This window comes from Eulemur rufifrons, chromosome 28, assembly GCF_041146395.1.
Source record: "Eulemur rufifrons isolate Redbay chromosome 28, OSU_ERuf_1, whole genome shotgun sequence".
Classification (NCBI taxonomy): domain Eukaryota; kingdom Metazoa; phylum Chordata; class Mammalia; order Primates; family Lemuridae; genus Eulemur; species Eulemur rufifrons.
Window position 1 is genome coordinate 11,969,138 of NC_091010.1, and position 21,802 is coordinate 11,990,939.

The following is a 21,802-nucleotide window of genomic DNA, read 5'->3' on the forward strand; positions in this document are numbered from 1 at the left end:
CCATTACATTGGGCATAAAACAATTAACCAGTGATGCCCTTGAGCTGTGGCTTCTGGAGTGCTGTGCAATGGTGGAGTGCAAAAAGCACAAGTGCTCTGCACAGTGGGAATCTGTTTTCATATCAGCCTCTGCCCACAATGTTGTAAATCACTGCGTCCACTGCCAAAGCTGTAGCAGAATACTGACGATGCCAAAGACAACTCAGAGGTAGTTCTCTCACTTTAACACAAAAGAGGTCTGCAGTTTCATGCAGCCATTAACAAGAAGAGCAGAAAGTCAGCAGGCAAATTGTAGGGAAGCCAAGCCTTGTGGGCATGCTGTGACAGAAAGAAAGAAGGAAGGAAGGAAGGGAGGGAGGGAAAAAGGGAGGGAGGGAAGGAGGGGAAAAAGAGGCTGAAGGTTGAGCAAAGATTAAGAACTGAAGGATAAATCCTTGAAGTAAACCTCTTATGTTATCCTTGGTGGAGCTGGAGCCCGTTCTTCAAAGTGAGGAATCACAAGAATGGAAAAACAAGTACCACATGTACTCGCCATCAAACTGGTACTAACTGATGGACACTTAGGTGCTCACATGGAAGTAATATTCATTAAGTGCCAGGCAGGTGGGAGGCGGGTGGAGGGGATGGCTAAACTCAGAACTAATGGGTGTGGAGCACACTGTATGGGGGATGGGCATGCTTGTAGTTCTGGCTTGGGCAATGCAAATGCAATATATGTAACCAAAATGTCTGTACCCCCGTAATACTCTGAAATTTTAAAAAAAGAAAATAAATAAATTGAAAAAAAACAAAAAGAAAGAAGTTCAAGTAAAAGTGCATTTCCAATATGGGGCCCAAAAGAAGGTCTTCATTACATAGAAGATGAATCCAGATGGAACAAAATTTTGCATTAGTTAACTGATTGAGAGTTAATAACAGTTCCTTAGTGACAATGAGGCTGGAACCTAAGGACTTAACCTACAGGTAAATATAAGGAGAGATGCATCTCTGCAGACTGAATTTCCTGGAGTGAAAGAATTCGGCGTCTTTTGGATGGAGGTGATTTGAGTTGTATACATAGGGAAGAACTGTTGCACATGTATCTGTGTACATGTGCACACGTTATCTTCTTTTTAAGCAGAACACAGAAGACCAATATGGGCATTTGATGAAGAATGAGTTTCTGCTTGAGCAAGTTGAGGTTTAGAGCCACTGTGTTTTGGCATGAACGTTCATGTGACCCTAGTTTTTAGTCAAGAGTTGGCAAAATGTGAGGCTATTCATTTCAAAAGTTAGAATTCCAACATATGTAGTTTTTGTTCCAGTTGCCTACTGCTTCATAGTAAATACCTCAACATGCAGTGGCTTAGAACAGTAACATTGATTTGCTCATAGATCTATAATTTCAGTCGGGGTTGAGAAAGTCTGGCTCCCATAATAGCATCACCTGAAGTGGCCCCAAGGCTGAGAGCTGTAAATATCTGAAAGCCTGTTTATTCATATGCTGGTAATTGGCGAAGGCTGAAGATCTTAATTTTCTCTACACGTGGCATCTCCATGTGGTCTCTGCCCATAGGCTAGTTTGGACTTCCTTCTCACACAATGTCTGACTTTTACTTGACCAGAGAGCAAGTGTCCCAGAAGCGGGGCAGGAGGGTGGGGGGAGAGAGAGACAATCAGGTAGAAGTCATATTGCCTTCCTAGACCTAGCTTGGAAAGTCACACTGGTCACTCTATCATTATTAATTCTATATTACTTCTATTAACCCAGGCAGTTACAAAAGTATACCTGCTTCTTGAAAATGGAACATAAACTCTTGATGGAGGAGTATAAAGTTCACACTGTAAGGAAACTGTGTCGAATCAGATACATATCAGTGCTTCCACCTTTGGAAAATACGATCTGCTACAGTCTGTTCTCTGGCAACAAGAATCCTACTCTCTCACATCCACAATACACTCATTTGTCTCCCCCAAAACCCTCAAGTTTCATCTCAAAAAGGCACTACTTCAAAATCCAGGTTTATAGCATCCAAATTATGTCCTGTTGCCAGTGAGATTCCCTGAATGAAATACCTCAAGGATATCTCTTCAAGTAGAGTTTCTTTAGATCTGAAGACTTGCAAACTAAAAAGACAAGTTATGTGCCCCTCGGAATAGCCACTGGTTAACTGCTATGGACCTGCCTGTTCAAAGAGGAGAAAATGGGAGGTTTATAGCAGTTACTTCTCCATAGCAACTTCGAAATCCAGCTGGACAACGATGCTGGTTACTGGATTGGAACTGAGTTCTAGTGCCTGGAAATAATTCTCCCTGTTTCTCATGGCCACCCATCGACCTCCTCATTTTGCTTCCTGAGTCATCCCTTTTACTCATAACAAATGGCTGGGATTTATAGCTGTGTAGTTTTTTCAGATTGTTTTCTAATAGTGGTAACTTGGAGATACAAAGGCCTATTTTCATTTTATATTGTCTTTATCTTTTCAGTTTAAACTGATAAAATTCTTTTTAAAGTTTGTGGATTTTTTATGAATTAATATATAATAAATTTTAATAGAGGAAGAGCCACATTTAGGAATCTATTCAAGAAAAGCTTTTCTCTGCTTTAGACTTTCTATCTATACCAGCCATGGGGCATGACCCTCACAAGGCCTTTTGTTGAATGGAAAGGATCTAGAAGGCATGACTTTTATCCAACTAAACGGCTCTCTGAGACAGTAACTTAGAGTTTTCTGAAGTCTTAATAAAGCACCTTATATTCCTACCTGGAATTTATCTTTTCTCTTAAGCCCTTTCTTAATTTGAAATTAGTAAACTGGGAATGAAAAAGTTTTATTTTCAAACCCCTTAAGTACTGGCTCTTTTATATTTAACAGTTATTTCTTCAGCTTCTCTCTCTCTTCTTGTATTTTATTGTAAGAGCCAGCTAACACCTTCAGCACTTTTCCCGAAAATTTCTTTAGTGAGACCATCCAGTTCATTAGGCTCATATTCTGCCTTCCACATTATGATACTTGGCACTGTTGCTAAACTACCTGAAACTACTAGAGGATCCCATTTCCCTTGGTTTTCTTTTTATTATTATTATTTCAGCATATTGTGGGGGTACAAAAGTTTAGGTTACATATATTGCCCTTGTCTCCCCACCCCCCCGAGTCAGAGCTTCAAATGTGTCCATCCCCTAGACAGTGCGCACCACACTCATTATGTATGTATACACCCATCCCCTTCCTCCCCACATCTGCCTGACACCTTATCAATGTTATTCCTGAATGTGCTCTTAGGTGATGATCAGTGAAACCAATTAGATGGTGAGTACATGTGGTGCTTATTTTTCCATTCTTGGGATACTTCACTTAGTAGAATGGGTTCTAACTCTTTCTAGGAGAACATTTCCACTCTAAGCTCTCACCAATGGCCTCCAAAAGGGCCATGAGGTTTCCTGTAGGTCCTTCCAACTACTGCCTGTCACTTAGTCTCAAGTCTATTACCACAATTTCAGCTTTTGCTTATGGCCACATCCAACACCCAGCTACTAATACCTGTACCAATTAGTTTGTGCTGCATAAAAAACCAACCCAAAACATAGAGGCTTAACATAACATTACTATGGGTCATGAATCTGCAGTCTCCGCAGGGCTCAACAAAGGAAGGCTATCTCCACTCCGTGTTACCTGAGTGGCTCGAGGCTTGGAGGCTGGGATCTACAACAGGCTTGTTCACTCACATGTCTGACATTTGATGTTGTCAGCCGGGGCCTCAGTTTCTCCCACAGCGTGGTGACTGGCTTCCCCCAGAACAAGCATCCCAAAAAGAGAGCTAAGAACCAGGAAGAAATTGTTTTGCCTTTTGTGACATGTCCTTGATTATCACGAATTGTCACTCCCACCAATTCTATTGGTCGTAGCAGTTACAAAGTTCTACCCAGGTTTAAGAGAAAGGAATGTAGACTAACACTGCCAATGCAGCAGTGGTAACCCCTAGAAGCATCTGTGAGATGGGATATACACTAATCGGCTATACTTGGGAAATACAACATGGGAAGTTCTCACTATAGTAAGCAACACATTATTGTGTATGTACAGATACATACACACACAGACACCCACGGAGAGAGAGAGAGAGAGAGAGAGAATAACAGATAAAAATACAGATGTATAATTAAAATAGAGTAACCAGAACCTTATTATGACCAGAACAAAATGCATGTACAAGGAGTTTGATTATTATTTAAAGGATATGGAGTTAGCAAATTAACTTACTGCCAAAGTGAATGATGTTGCTATAACTTCGGATATCAAATCAGACCTAGAAATGCCTTTCATGGATTCATCCTCCAATTGCTATTGCGTGAACAAAGGTTGAATTGTGCATTTTCCTTGACAACTCCATTCATCCCCAGGGAAGTTTCCTCTATCAGCCCTCAGCCGTGTTTCAAAATTAGGCATGTTCCACTCCTACAGCACCGTATCACCTGCTCTGATTTTTCTTCATAACTATCGGCAATTGAAAGGTCCACTGGACATTTTTGAAGCTTGTCTTTTGTAGGGAATGGCAATATTGCTGGCAATCTATTTGCCTTTTAATTTGACATAATTATGTAGTAACCAAGAAAGCATGTACTTTGGAATTAGATCAAGGTCACAATGTAAACCAGCTTTGTGACCACAAATTTCTTAAATTTTTTTTTTACTTGAAAATGTCTTAATTTTTATTATATTTGTTTGTATATTTTTCTTTTCTTTTTTTTTTTATTTCAGCTTATTATGGGGGTACGAAAGTTCAGGTTATATATATTGCCCATGTACCGCCCATCCCCCGAGTCAGAGCTTCAAGCGTGTCCATTCCCTAGATGGTGCGTAAGGCACTCATCATGTAGTTATACCCCATCCCCTCCCCCCACCCCCCACCTCATTCTGATACCCAATTCTGCACAGCCAAAGAAACAGTCACGAGAATAAACAGACAACCTACAGAATGGGAAAAATTTTCGCATACTACACATCAGATAAAGGACTGATAACAAGAATCTATTTAGAACTCAGGAAAATCAGCAAGAAAAAATCAAACAACCCTATCAAAAAGTGGGCAAACGACAAGAATAGAAATTTTTCAAAAGAAGATATAAGAATGGGTCCTTGCGAGAGCTATCAGGCAAGAGAGCAGAATCAAGGGAGTCCAAATAGGGAAGGAAGAGATCAAACTCTCACTTTTTGCTGATGATATGATGTTATATCTGGAAAACCCCCAGGATTCAACCAAGAGACTCCTGGAATTGATTAACGAATACAGCAAAGTCTCAGGCTACAAAATTAATATACACAAATCAGAGGCATTTATATATGCCAATAACAGTCAATCGGAAAACCAAATTAAAGACTCAATACCCTTCAAAATAGCAACAAAGAAAATAAAATATCTAGGTATATATCTAACTAAAGAGGTAAAGGACCTCTATAAGGAAAACTATGAAACACTGAGAAAAGAAATAGCAGAACTTGCAAATAGATGGAAAAATATACCATGCTCGTGGATCGGAAGAATCAACATTGTTAAAATGTCTATACTACCCAAAGTGATCTACAGATTCAATGCTATCCCTATTAAATTACCAACATCATTCTTTACAGACATAGAGAAAATAATTATACACTTTGTATGGAATCAAAGAAGACCCCGTATAGCAAAAGCAATTTTAAGCAACAAAAACAAAATGGGAGGTATTAATTTGCCAGACCTCAAACTATACTACAAGGCCGTGGTTCTTAAAACAGCCTGGTATTGGCACAAGTGCAGGGACACAGACCAGTGGAACACAACAGAAAATCCAAATATAGAACCATCCTCATATAGTCACCTAATTTTCGACAAAGCGGGAAAGAATATACTCTGGGGACAAGAATCCCTATTCAACAAATGGTGCTGGGAGAATTGGTTAGCCACTTGTAGAAGACTGAAACAGGACCCACAGCTTTCACCTCTCACAAAAATCAAATCACGGTGGATAACAGACTTAAACCTTAGGCGTGATACAAGCAGAATTCTAGAAGAAAATGTAGGAAAGACTCTTACAGACATTGGCCTAGGCAAAGAATTTATGAAGAAGACCCCCAAGGCAATCACAGCAGCAACAAAAATAAATCAATGGGACATGATTAAATTAAAAAGCTTCTGCACAGCCAAAGAAACAGTCCAGAGAATAAACAGACCACCTACAGAATGGGAAAAAATTTTTGCATACTATACATCAGATAAAGGACTGATAACAAGAATCTATTTAGAACTCAGGAAAATCAGCAAGAAAAAATCAAGCAACCCTATCAAAAAGTGGGCAAAGGACATGAATAGAAATTTTTCAAAAGAAGATATAAAAATGGCTAACAAACATATGAAAAAGTGTTCAACATCTCTAATCATCAGGGAAATGCAAATCAAAACCACAATGAGATATCACTTAACCCCAGTGAGAATGGCCTTTATCAAAAAAACCCAAAACAACACATGTTGGCGTGGGTGTGGAGAGACAGGAACACTAATACACTGCTGGTGGGACTGCAAACTAGTGCAACCCCTGTGGAAAGCATTATGGAGGTATCTTAAACAGATTCAAGTAGACCTGCCATTTGACCCAGCAATCCCATTACTGGGCATATACCCAAAGGAAAAAAGGTCATTCTGTAACAAAGGCACGTGTACCCAAATGTTTATAGCAGCACAATTCACAATAGCAAAGATGTGGAAACAACCCAAATGCCCATCAATACATGATTGGATTAGTAAACTGTGGTATATGTATACCATGGAATACTACTCAGCTATAAGGAATGATGAAGATACAACATCTCTATGGTTCTCCTGGAGAGAGTTGGAACCCATTATATTAAGTGAAGTATCCCAAGAATGGAAAAACAAGCATCACATGTACTCACCAGAAAATTGGTTTCCTTGATCATCACCTAAATACAAATCTGGAAACGACACCAATTGGACATCAGACTGAGGTGGGGGGTGGGGGAGGGGATGGGGGTATGCCTACACAATGAGTGCATTGCGCACCGTTTGGGGAGTGGTAACACTTGAAGGTGCTGACTCGGGAAAGGGGGGGTGGGGAAAAAAATATGAAACTATTGTTTTTAACTTGCACTGTTCACTTAATAATTTATCATGAACATTTCCCATATTATTTCATATCATTGTACAAGAAATAATGTATACATTATGAGGACATACTGTATCTAACAAGATATACTGTTAGACTCTTTGATTCTGTAAAATTAAATAAAAAAAAAAAATAAAATAAAGTGCAACTATTAAAAAAAAAAAAAAAAAAAAAAGAGACTTCCCAAGATCACACAGTCAGTGTGTGGCAGAGCTAGTCAGAACCCAGTCCAATTGACTCCTAGCTGAATGCACTTTTCATTTAATCACTGTTTCGTTCTATCTTGTTTCTAAGCAAAATCTACCTAGGAACCCAAGTCTCCAGGGCACTAGCTGAAATCGCCCATTGGAGTTCCTGCTCACTGCTAACATTCCCCATTCCCCATCCTGAGCTGTTCCACATAGAGAAGGGCGGGGAGGAGGAGTGTTCCATTCTGAGTACCCATAACAATAGCTAATAGCAGCCAAAATTTATCGAGCATTGTGTTGGGTACTGTGCTTAGTACTTATATGCATCAGCTCATCTAATACTCTCAACAAACATACAAGCTAGGCATGATTATTCCCATTTTACAGTTAAGGAGAATGAGGTACCAAGCACCTAAGACACTGGCTTAAGCTCCCACAACTGCTAAGGGGTGGAGGTAGGACTGCAGTCCATCTCTGTTCCCCATCAAAGGCAGCGCTCTGACTCGCTGACTTTTTAAAACCATATAGTAAATGCAGGGTCCAGGGGAACTCAAACTTTGGCTGACCATGAGGAATCCTCATATACTTAGCCAGCTGTCTCTGCAGGAAACTGGCAGCCCTTGTCTAGCCATGGACTCTCACCATGGATGGGAAACTGCGGACTTGGGAGTTTAGTTTCTAGTTCTTTTGCCCAAACTCTTTTATTGGGGGTTGAGGGAAAGGAAGAGCAATGAGGAAGTAAACATTCTGGTTTAATGACACTTTAAAAGCCACACCCTGCTTTAAAGAGCTACGGAAGAAATTCTATGCTGTTCTTAAATTCTTCTACCATGCTCAGTAACTATTCCATTAATAAGTCTTACATCAGATTGGACTTAAATTCGACACAAAAAAAGGACTTCTGGGCAAAACGAGCCAGTCATCTCTGTAAATTGGGATTTCTCTTTACAAAATCCCTTTCCTGAACTGAGAAAAGTAATGAGCACAACCCGCTCTTAGGGCCTCCTTTAAATTAAGGCCACCCGAAGGCAGAAATACTGAAAGTTTCAACAGGGAAAGGCATGAGGTAGTTTTCAAACTTCTTACCTCTCTCGGCTTTAAGGTCTTTTGTGTTCCGACTGGTTTGTATGTATGGGACAGAATGCGGTTAATGGAAAACGGAGGTTTGTGAAACAATGGCCGCACGTCTGGAGAGTCCCCGGAGGTTGTAAACCTGACAGTGCAGACACCGGCATTCCTATCCCTTATAAAGACCCCCTCCCTTATCTCCACAGGATGAGACTGACCCAGGGGTCCCAGAAATTGGTTGTTTGAAAAAACATTTTTATTGTAGCGGCTATTCTGGCCCAGGTACTCACTCCCCTCTGAGAAACCCTCTATAAAATCCAAGGCTTTCCTCTCCCTCAGTGTGGATGCTCTTTGGCCTCCACCCGTCTGCACCCAGATGCCCAAAATAAACAGCATTTTGCTACAAAAAAAAAAAAGAAAGAAAGAAGATATAAGAATGGCTAACAAACATATGAAAAAAATGCTCAACATCCCTAATCATCAGGGAAATGTAAATCTTAAATTTTTGTAAGCTTCACATATACTCTAAAGATCTCTGTCAATATAGAAAAGTTGGTGTGTAGATTAAATGCAATAAAACGTGAAATAACCTAGAGAATTCCTTCACAGAGTGATCACTCGCTAAAAGTTAGCTACATGGCTGCTTCACTGCCTTCTTTGTTCTCTTCCTCCCTGCTCCTAAAACACAAATGCGATGTGATTTTCCACCTTTGGGAGTACACCATGACTTTCAATTTGTTCCCTGGAGAAGAGTCGGGGGTGAGCTGGTAAACAGATGATATAATCTAGAAAATGATATCATGGAGAAATGAACAAAAAGCTTATAAACCCAGAAGTGGAGAAAATTTTAATTACTCAGAATACTACAAAAACTGTCCACTTAAGTTGAAGCTCACTGAATGCATAGTGAGTTTGTCTAGCGAAGAATGAGGCTGGGGGAGGGTGGGCCTCCGGCCTGAAGCCTCTGCCCTCAACCCCACTCCTAAATCCTGTGTAGTCAGAGATTTGAGGAGGGCTCGTGGCATTGGTTTTAGAAAGAACAAGCTAAGCAACCTTCTTTATGACAAAAAGAAAAAAAAAAAAAAAGAAAAGAAAAAGTTTCAGTAGCAGTTTACTTCTACTTTAGCATACATTTCAGAAGTAAAGCACATTTAAGTCTCTATTTTTATTCCAAGCAGACAGATTGTCATAGCGTCTACTTGTAGGGCACCCAAATGGTTTTGTTTATAAAAATCAATAAGCCTAATGCTCTTCTTTTTTTTTAAGCCAACCTATTTCATCTTTTACCTGTCTGCTGAAGAAAACCATGTATCTTCCGGCAAGCTGTTGGATTTTGTCAATTCTTTGTGGTCCATTATCAGCCAGCCAAGATTCAAGGTCACCCATTTTAGAGTGTTTGTGTCCTGGCAGAAGTCCTTTGTCCTGATGAAGGCCCTAAAAGTTGGTAAATGGGCACAGACTATTTTGGGCTGTATGAAATCAATTGGTCACCTGGCCCAATGCTCCCCATCTAGTCTTGCTTTGTGTCTGATCATTTGGCATTTTCAGCAGGAGAATGGAGCCTCACTGGAGCTCATTTTCTCTGCCCCTTCTCTAAAAGGGCCAGGGTAATCAGCGTGCAAGACCTATGAGGTAAGGCTGGTCATACTGCTGCAACTATTCGCTATAAAGCAGCCAACTTCTGCCCAAGATTGTGTAATCCACTCACTTCCCCAAATGTCAGAGCACTAAGAAATAACCCAAAATTATTTTCCTAATTCAAACACATTGACATAAATTTTATAAACATATATTTAAGAAGTCTCTGGGGTTTTTGGTTAACTCCATGTTTTACCTTTTTATGTTATTATTTTTGTCTATCGCCTTTATTAATTTCTTCTTTCTGCTTTTCCTTAATCACTGACTTGTTCCACTCTAGCTTTTTAAATCAAAAGTTCAGTTCATTTATTCACAAAATGTCTTATTTTTTCTAATGCTTTATTTCAAGGCCATAAATTAGTCAATGTTTACTGTTGTATTAGCCAGTGTTCTCCAGAGAAACAGAACCAATAGGAGATTGGAGGGGTGTGTGGGTGTGTAAATATACATATACATGGGGGAGGAAGTAGTTGGCATAACGCTCATCCTGCCATCTTGAAATATGAAAATTCCTTTTTGTGCTGGAAAATTACCCATGTCTACAGTTTGTCATATTCATAGTGTTAAACTCAGTAATCTTCTAAAAATCTAGTTTATTTGTATTTGTGCTTATGCCTCCTGTGCCATTCCTAAGATTTTGTATTGTTCCATTTTTTCTTTTTCTCATAAGTTGAGATTGTTAAAATTATATTTATCTTACTATTTTGATAGGAAAAGTGTTTTATTAATTATCCTATCTGCTCATTTGATTGTTTTCTATTCCTTCAATTTTAGTTCTTAATCTTGATTAATTCCCTCCTTTTTAGTTTCCATTTAGTTTACTCAATGCATTTTTCTGGATTTTTAATAATAAAAAAGTACCATTACACATTTTTATAGTTATAAATTTGCTGTCACATATATTTTAGCATGTAGTTTTCTCATTTTCATATAGCTTTAATTTGAATTCTGATACCAATTTGCTTCAGAGATTACTTAGGAAGAGTGTCTTAATTACCATATTGATTTTCATTTAATGTTATGGTTGTTTTACTTTATAAATTTATGAAAAATGAAGGAGTCTAATAACTTTCTGAAATTTTGAATGTTTAATTTTATAAATGAAAACAATATATATTCAATGTAAGAAATAAAATTTTCTCTATATAAATGTATCAAATCAAATTATTTTATTTGATAATCCAAATCTCCTTTATCTATGTACATTTATTATCTACTTAATTTGTTCTTTCTGAGAAAAGTTTTATTAGCATCTTTCACTATAATTTTATGTTATCAAGTTCTATCTCCTGCAGTTTTTACTTTATTTGGCTCCATTTTCTTTGTGCATAAAGAAGTATATATTTAATAATTCTTTACACATAATGTCATTCTTATTCCTATGTGATGCATTTGGCTTTGCCTTTAGCCTTGGGTTTGGCCATTCATCCTACTTTCATTTTATTACATTTGCTTGATTTATCTTTGCTAGACTATTTCAAAATTTTCTTTGGTACTTTCATTGGGTATTACTTGAAAATATCAAACAAATTATGCATGTGTATGTGTATTTATGTATAGTACTCTGAAAAATCAACGTCATGAGAAAGAATTCTAATTCATTCTGATTTATTGTGTTGACTAAAATATTTGGTTTTATTCTTTCTATCCTAATTCATATTTGCTATTTATTGAACTGTCTACTATTTATTTTCGTTGTTTGTTTCTTTCCTAATCCTTATTCTTGCCAGCTTAGATCAATGTCTCTTCAACATCCACCATTAATTTTTAAACCTACTATATTTTTAAATTACTTCAAATATCCTCTCAACCATAAAAATATTAACTTGCCTCACTGTATTAGTCAATATATAATGTTAAATAATAATTATGTATTTCTAATAAAAATTTTGCTCACCTATTCCTATATTCCCCACCTTCATAAAAGTGAAGCCATTCAAAGGCTTTTAAATCTCAAGTTTCCGACCATCTCTAACCCTCACCCCAGTCCCTCAACCTCGCTGGTCAGCTCTTCCTTCATCTGGCATTTCTTATATAGAATGTATAACAGGGATTTTCTTTATCTAAGCTACGGTAGCCAGTATGAGGGAGAACAAAAGTCCACATGCATTTTCATATTTTTACACTATTCAGACTTCCCAGGATTGAGTTTGCTAATGAAAGTCTGGTCTTGCTTGAAAAATGGAATCACAATGGATGGAGACCGTGAGCAGAGGTAGAATTTGTAAAATGTGTTCCAGATACTAGATGTAGAGGAAGAGTGATTCCCTATGGCCCCCATAAGAAAGCTATTGAATATTAGACCTTGCATGAAGCCTCATTCTCCATAAAGATGTGACAAAAATTAGAGTGATAGTGGGGTTTGTGGTCTGAGCAGTCCAGGGACCAGGGATTGGCAAACCCTTATTGTACTACCTAGATTTCTATAGGTAAAATAGTGCTCCTATAAAGACATGCACATACCAATCCCTGGAATCTTATGAATAGTGTATGTTACATGGCAAAAAGACTTAAGGTTTCAGATGGAATTAAGGTTGCCAATCTGCTGCCCTTGAAATGGGGAAATTATCCTGGATTGTCAAGATGGGCTCAATGTAATCACAAATGTCTTTATAAGTAGAAGAGGGAAGCAGGGGCAGAGATGGAAATGTGACAATGGAAGCAGAATTGAGAGTCGTTTAGTGTGCGAAAGACTCAAGCTGCCTTTGCTGGCCTTGCTGATACAGGGAGTCATGAACCAAGCATTGTGGGTAATCTCTGGAAAGTTGAAAGACAAGGAAACAAATTCTCCCTTAGAGGCTGCAGAAAGGAAGATAGCCTGGCTGACACTTTTTGGTTTTAGCCTAGTGAGAACAATTTCAGAACACTGACCTGAAAAACGGTATTTGTGTCATTTAAGTCACCAAGTTTGTGGTAATTTGTTACAGTAGCCATAGGAAACGAATACAAATGTGGAATCACTTTTCTGAAAAACTGCATCCTCTTTCCCTACTAACTCTTAAGTCTCCTGCCTCCATTTTCTTCCTCTCTTACTTCCCTCAGCTCTTTCCCCTAACTTCTACTTTGAAGGTGACCCTATACCCTTTCTCTTTCAATTCCTCCCTCTTTTATCTCATTTCTTCCCCACTTTCTCCCTCTCCATTGGACTATCCCCAGTTTCTCTTTTCTCTTTTTCCCTTCTCCCATTTTTACCTATATTTCATATTTCCCACATACTTCTCCTTTCTTGGGGGAAAGTAAAAGTCAGAGTTGGAAAGAAGGCAGCATGAGGATATCTGAGTACCCATTGTATACTTTTCTTTTTATTTATTTATTTTTTAATTCAGAATATTATAGGAGTACAAACATTTTGGTTACATATAATGCCTTAGCCTCGCCCAAGCCAGGGCTACAAGGGTGCCCTTTCCCCATACAGTGTTCTCCGTACCCATTAGTTTTAAGTTTACCCACCCCCACCACCCTGCTCCCACTTGAAGGGTACCCAGTGAGTATTACTACCATGCAAGCACCTTAGTATTGCTCAGTTAGTACCAATTTGATGGCGAGTACATGTGGTGCTTGTTTTTCCATTCTTGTGATACCTCACTTTGAAAGATGGGCTCAAGCTCTATCCATGATAATATAAGAGGTGTTAGATCACCATTGTTTTTTGTAGTTGAGTAATATTCCATGGTATACATATAAAACATTTTATTAATACACTCATGTATTGATGAGCAGTTGGGTTGTTTCCACATCTTTGCAATTGTGAGTCGTGCTGCCCTAAACATCTGAGTACAGATATCTTTATTATAGAATGTCTTTTGTTCCTGTGGGTAGATGCCTAGTAATGGGATTGCATGATCAAATGGTAGTTCTATTTTTCGTTCTTTGTAATATCTCCAAATTACTTTCCACAGGACTTGTACTAATTTGCAGTGCTACCAGCAGTGTAAGCATGTTCCAGTCTCTCCACATCCACACCAACATTTGTTGTTTTGGGACTTTTTGATAAAGGCCATTCTCACAGAAGTTAAGTGATATCTCATTGTGGTTTTGATTTGCATTTCCCTAATGATTAGAGATGTTGAGCATTTTTTTATATGTTTGCTGGCCATTATTCTGTCTTCTTTTGAAAAGTTTTGGGTCATGAACTTTGCCCACTTTTTGATGGGGTTGTTTGATTTTTTACTGTTAATTTTCTTAAGTTCTATATAGATTCTTATTATCAGCCCTTGATGTATAGAAAGCAAATATTTTCACCCATTTTGTAAGTTGTCTATTCGCTCTACTGATAGTTTCCTTGGCTGTGCAGAAGCTTTTTAATTTGATCAGGTCCCATTTATTTATTTTTGTTGCTGCTGAGATTGCTTTCGGGGTCTTCTTCATGAATTCTTTGCCTAGGCTAATGTCTATAAGAATTTTCCCAACATTTCATTCCAGAATTCTTACGGTTTCACAAAGAACAATCCACCCAAATAAAGCCAAATATACATTCTTCTCATCATCTCATGGAACTTTCTCTAAAATTGATCACATAGTAGGCCACAAATCACATCTCAACAAATTGAAAAAAATAGAAATTATACCATGCATCTCCTCAGACCACAGTGGAATAAAATTAGAAATCAATTCCAACAGAAACACTTGCCACTTCACAAAGTCATGGAAATTAAACAATCTATTGCCAAATGACTATTAGGTCAAAGAGGAGACCCAGATGGAAATCAAAAGAGTCTTCAAACTAAATGATAATGGGGACACAAGTTACAAAAATCTCTGAGGTACAGCAAAAGCATTCCTGAGAGGAAAACTAATAGTTAAATGCTCACATCCAAAAGACAGAAAGTTCACAAATTAACAAACTAATAAACCATCTCAAGGAACTGGAAAAATAAGAGCAAATCAATCCTGAACCCAGCAGAAGAAAATAAATAACCAAGTTCAGAGCAGAACTAAATCAACTTGAGAATAAAAGAGCTATACAAAAGATTAATAAAACCAAAAGTTGTTTTTTTGAAAAAATAAACAAAATTGACAGCCCTCTAGCTAGATTGACAAGAACTAAAAAGGAAAGGACTCTAATAAACTCAATTAGAAATAAAAAGGAGAGGCCCCTACAGACATCATGGAAATACAAAACATTATATTTGAATACTATAAAAATCTATAAGCCCAAAAACTACAAAACATGGAGGAAATGGACAAATTATTAGAAACATACTTTTCTTTTTAGAAAAGAATTTCACTGAGCTTCAGTGCTTGCCTTGAGAAATCAGTGAATGCAAACATTCCAGCAAAGATCCACAGCATAATAGGAGCAATGCATGGCTTGCTCCTGGTAACCCAACTGCACACCTACATGATGAGTGTGAAGTGCACTGTCTAGGGAATGGACACAACTGAAGCTCAGACTCAGGGGGATGGGGAGGCATGGGCAATGTATATAGCCTGATCTTTTGTACCCCCATAATGAGCTGAAACACAAACAAAAAATAAAAAATAAAATAAAATAAAATAAAAACTGGAAGCCCTTTCTTTTTCTTCTGTCTAGGTTTGGGCTTATTGTTGTTGAATGTTTTCTCAAAATACGTGCACTTGTTTTTTAAAGTAAAATATGGCACAATAATAAAATATTTTATTTCAAAAAAAAAAAAAAAAGAATGAGTTCAGTTGCAGTTTGTTCCTATCTGCAACTCTTGATCTTACTGGAAAGTGCTAATCCATTTAGGAGTTTCTCAGAGTGGAGCTCTTAAAATGCAAAGATTTCTATCCAAAGGTTCTGTCTGTTCAAAAAAATTGGCTACACAAGATTGAAATTCTGCAAGTTTCCTTTAATTAAAAAAAAATTACGATTAAAATTCTACAAGAAACTAAACAGGAGAGATAAAAAAAAAAAAAAAACAACAAACCCAGATGTGCTACACTGGATGCTGACTATAGGGAAATTGCAGCCAAGTTTAAACTTTAATTATAAAATGTTATTTAATTTTAAACAACATTCAGAGTTTGGCCAAAGGGTCAATCTGGGTATAAGAGGTATGAAATAAATGCTCACCTACTTTTTCCTGTTGTTTTATTGTTGCTAATCCCCAGCAGTTTGAAGAATTGCAGAGGTTTCATGCTTGAGAAGACCCTAAGCAAAATGCTTGACATGTACATCCCCCAACTGTTTATAAAGTTAGTAATGGACAATATGAAAATGGCCTATATTTTTATTCATGTTTTGTGACCCAAGTACTACATGGGAGAGGAGCCACACAGATATATATGAGAGATTTTGCCCATATTCACAGAGACTGAGAGAGAGCCCTTCTCACAGGAAATCAAGTCCAAGCCCAGCAGGCTGATGTTAAAAGCAGACATTCAAGAAGGAAGCTAAGATTTGTGACAGCTAGTCAAGTATTGAGGGAAAATTGGAATTAATCCTGCTGAAAGGTTTCCCTAACTCTGTGGTTTTTGAGTTACATTATGTTAAAAGTGGCATTGGTGATTCCCATAGGAAGAGTTTGGGGGGAATCACTGGGAGTGTGGAGCAAACTACCTAGAATCTAGCCAGCCATGAGGAATTTCTGGTCTTCAAGAGGAAGCCATGATTGTGAAGCATGATTTGCCCTTAGAATAAAATCCATACTCCTCATCATGCCCCTGGTCTCTGTCTGTTCTTCTAGCTTCACGCTACACCATTCAGACCCTGTTCATCATACTTCAGCCATAGTAGTGGTCTCCTTTATGTTTCGATAGCTCAGTAATCATAAATCACTCTTTGATTCAATTCTTTGTATCTACAATCAATAGAATATAAGCTCTTTGCAGGCAGGAACCTGCCTGTCTTTGTCACCTCCGTATGGCCCATGTATGCTAGAGTGGCTAACACATTACACATGCTCAAGACATATTTGTTGAATGAATGAATGAATGAATGAACAAAGACCTATACTATGGCACTTACCATAGCCAGCAGCTAAAATACAAGGCATATGTCCAAAGTCTTGAATATAGAATTTTACTGCAACACCAGAGAGAAATATATTACGAATTATCTTTAAAATATAACCATAAAATCTGTGAATATAGCCTTTTCTCTTCAGGATAATGTAAACATCTCTTTACAGTTTCTTTTTTTGTTTTCCAAATGAACCTCTTTGCTGACTCCCACAGATGTTTATTGGTTTCTGTGCTCCCTTCTCTGCTTGCTTCTTTGTGCTTTGCTGAAATTATGGAGTGGCAGCTTCAGCATTGCATTGGCCTTGTACAAGTCTATATTCATCCGGACAGTGGGCAAATCATACAGAGAAATATCAAGAAGTCAGCGCCTGTATCCAGCTCAGGGAGCAGGCTCTCTGGAAAGGAACAGGCAGCAGAGAATGCATGCCCCAAAGACACGCTGGCAATCAGTTCTGGACCTTCAAGCACAGCTGTGTAGAAAGGCTCTAGTATTGCAGAATTCATAAGAGTTTTTTCTAACGTAATTTAGGGGGGAATAATGCTCCTTCACAAGCCACCATCCTACTTAACTTATACCAGGGCTGAGGCCCTGGCCCTAAGCATTGAAGCAGAGCAGCCTCAGAGCCAGAAAAGTGTTCCCTAAACAAGTATCAGTTATGTCCAGGGACAAGTCTACCTAACACTAAGACAGTGTCTATCCATCAAGGATAAAGGACAAGAGAGAATGAGGGAGGAAGAGAAGTAGTAAAGGAATAGGGAAGGAAGGATGAAGGTGTGACAGCAAAGAGGCAGACATAAAAAAAAGACAAAAAGAATGAGATGAGAGAGATGAGAAATCAGGACTACAAAATGGAAAATGAGGGTTGAATAATATTTAAGAAAACAAAGCAATGAACGGGGATAGCTGCAGATGTCTCAGGATTCCTGCTTCTGTTCCCCAGGGTTGGGCGGTGACCATGTTCCCTTGGTCTTTTTGTCACTTCTGGGGAAAATTTGGGAATTTACTTAAAATTCTCAGCTACCTTCAGGTCCACACATTTGGGGTAAAGGATTTGATGAAAGTGTAAGAGGTGATGATGATGCCTTAAATTTACTTCCCAGTCTTTCCCCAGGAATCTTAAGACCATCCTGCGGTCCAAGAGGAAGCTTGTTGGGAAAATCCTGACCCGGCACTTCACTCATGAGAGATCCAAGCACAAAGCTGCCCCAGGGAAGGGAAATTCTTAAAGTGGAGGAGACACGTAGCAGCAGCAGACCTCAGTTGGATATTCATTCTGCAATTTATCATTGATCCAACACTGCTCCCCCATGGCATCATGAGAGGAGACCCACAAGCCTGCAGTGAATCGGGAAGCATGCCAGAGCTTTGCTGTCTGACTGCACACTGGGGATGGCCTGGACAAAGGGACGCATGTGGGCAATTGGCCTTCCTGAGGGCTTCTCCCACCTCTTGGTCATCTTATATTTCCAGCCAGCTTCTGATTCTGTTCATCCCAACCATATTTCTAGGAGCTGATTGCCAACCACATGGTCACCATGAGGGAAGCTATTTTGTTCATATGGAGGAACCATATAATTTATTATCTAAACTAGGGCACTTTGAGAGTGAGAGAAGGTGCTGTGAATGATAACAGGGATAACAGGCATGAGCAGGACTGTCTGAGGCAGACCGCGATGCATAGTCACTCTACTAATGATGCTTTCTACACTGATCACAGTGGCCAGAGGCAAGGGCCCAGATCTAAGCTGGGCCAATCAAAGGGATCTTAGAACCGGTAGTAAGTAGGACTGTCCTCTTTCTGATGTATAAAACTATTGAATGCCAACCTGTCAGAGGTCATGCTTTTCACAATGTGTCCTGGAGAGGCAGAGAGGGCAGATATGGAGACAGAGCAAGAGAATCAGGAACAACACAGACCTGTGCTGGCACCAAGGTTCTTGCATCCCAGCTCCATGACACCTTGGATGCACCCTTCTCTGTCACATCAAGTTGTCCTTTGGAGAGGAAGAGGAGGTAGTGAAAGATACCAGAAAGACTGAAAACATATTCCAAAGAGACTCACTTCACACTCACCCACAGTCACAGTCACCTGTGCTTAAACATCAATGACCTCTGAGTTAACCTGACCCTCTTCTATGCCTGTGAATTCAACACTAGACCAAAATGTTTCGAGAGCCTATTATGCTTCCATTCCTGGGATAAAGTGGTGAACAGAAACAGAACAGACCATTTCTCTGCCCTTACACAGTTTGCATTCTAGTTGTGGAAAACAGAAAGTCAATGAATAGATAAATAAAATAAGTCCAGGTAGCAAAAAGCATTGAAAATTAAGTCAGGGTAATGGGATAGAAAGTGACTACAGAGAGCATTTCCCACAGCTGAGGTGATCAGAGGCACCTCTTTGAGGATGTGACACTTGAATTGACACCTTAGTGATGAGAGGCATTATTTTAACTGCCTCTACTGTGTGTTCAGCCAAAGTAAAGAGTTATCACCCTCCTTTCAAAAACTCACCCAGGCAGCAGCATCCTCGCTACATCAAATTCTCTTCTTATAGGTCTCAATAATGTCACTATCTACGAATAGTTCACCTCCAAACCAAAAATCTTCCATTACTCCCTTTTCTTTATCTACAACCTTTTAATTGTCTGCTGAATACTCTTGAGTCTACCTCCAAAATATCTCAGCAGTCCTCAACATCCATTGTCAGGACATAAGACACCAGCACCTTGCTATGTCCTTAGTCCCCTGTAAGCATGCCCAGGTCAGGAAGTATTTCCAGGTTCTTCATCACTGAGCCTCCAGTGTCTTCCATGGTCCCTAACACAGGGTAGGCTCCAACATATCTTGTTATTGACCCAAAGAATACATCTGATTATGGAAAATATCTTAATTTGTTTCCTGATTGCTACAGCATAAAAGCTAAACCCTTCATGAGGAAACCCCAGATTGCCCATCCATCTTCGCCTCTAATCACTCTGAATTGACCATTTCCTATGCATGCTCTGCTCCTTCACAACCCAATGTATTTTCACACCTGCTATTGTGAATGCCTAGTTCATCTGGAAAAACAAACAACAACGAAAAAACAACTCTCATCTAAAGGATGCAACTGAAATATCATCCCATTTATGGAGACCTCCTGGAATCCATAACTGTATTCCCAGACCACTACATATTGTAGCGCCAGCAGTTGTGTATTGCCATTGTGCCATCTCACTCACTGCGAAATGCTCTAGGTAAGAAGTTTGATTCCTCACATTACTAGCTACCCAATATTTATGGCAGTGGTAGGCACAAAAGTAGATGCTCAATAAATGCTAATTGAAGAGATAACATGAGCTTTCTGCTGCTTCATTTCTAAAAATAATGATTATAGACATTGATCCAGTGGATCTATACTTTTAATAAATCATTGACTAGAGAAGCACTAGTTATTAAGACCTAATAGAAATCAAAATAATTAGTCACACAGCATGCCCAAAGGTGCCTTGAAAATCTTGCCTGTACAGTGCTTATATAAATGGAGTGGTTATACTTTTTGCATCATCATGTGAAACCAATGAAATGTGGGTCAGGGCCTGTGAAGATTAGTTTGCGTTAATGTTAATAAGTACACACACACACACACACACCTGACCCTGATATATTCTGGAATTTTATAATATCAAAGACCAAATGATGTCTATACTACAAAAACCATTCCAAAGTAGATTTAAAATATTAGAAACAATTTATTCACTTCATATTTTGAAGCAAATGTGACTTTGATTGTCAAATATGATGAAGGGGCAAAAAAATATCATAACAGACTGACTTATGACAATATAGAACTATTTTCTCAAACTTATCTTAACCAACCTATCACTCTGTTTATCTATCAAGACCAAAATGACTTTCCTTTTAAATAGAAAGCAGCTTTAACACAAGCATACTACAATAATAAAATGTAATTCCCTGAGTGCCAGTTTGCTTACCTCCAAAGTGGGAATAATATCTCATGCATACCCATCTTGGGTACTTTATAAGGACTAAGTGAGTTAATATATGTAGAGTCCTTTAAAATAGTGCCTGGCAATTACCAAATGCTAATAAATGTTAGCAATCATTATGGGTAGTGGTAATGTTAGTGATAGTCATAAGCACTAATGTGTCTCATACATTATTCTAAATATTTTTCACATATTAATTTAATCCTTTCAACAAGTCATTGAGGTAGGTTATGTATGATGCTCCCTTTTATAAAAGGGCAATTAAGGCTAAAAGTCTTTAATTTTCCTAAGGTATCCTTGCTAGAAAGTGCTAAAACTGGATCTGAATTTGTGCAAGTCTCTTTCTGAATGCTCATGCTTGAACATCTAGTTATATTGCATCTCAGTACAGAAGGGATGGACTTTTTAAAACTGAGCCTTCTATTCATTAAAATCTCACTATGGTTATTTGTTTTACTCTCCAAATAAGCACTATTGTATAATATAAATTCCTATATTTAGTGAAATGTAATAGAATAAAGTATATCTATTTTACATATTTTACATGTATTTTATATTATATATGTTCATATATTACTATGTAAAACATAATTGTTATAACAAATAACAATAAATTGTAGTTGTAAAAGTATGTAAATAGATATTGCATTATGTACATTATAGATCATATAAATATACAAAGGGAAAACAATGACATGAAGAGGAAATAACCAATGTTTATATTTTAAAATTTATTTTATTCCATGGTATACATATACCACAGGTTACTAATCCAGTCATGTATTGATGGGCATTTGGGTTGTTTCCACATCTTTGCTATTGTGAATTGTGCTGCTATAAACATTCAGGT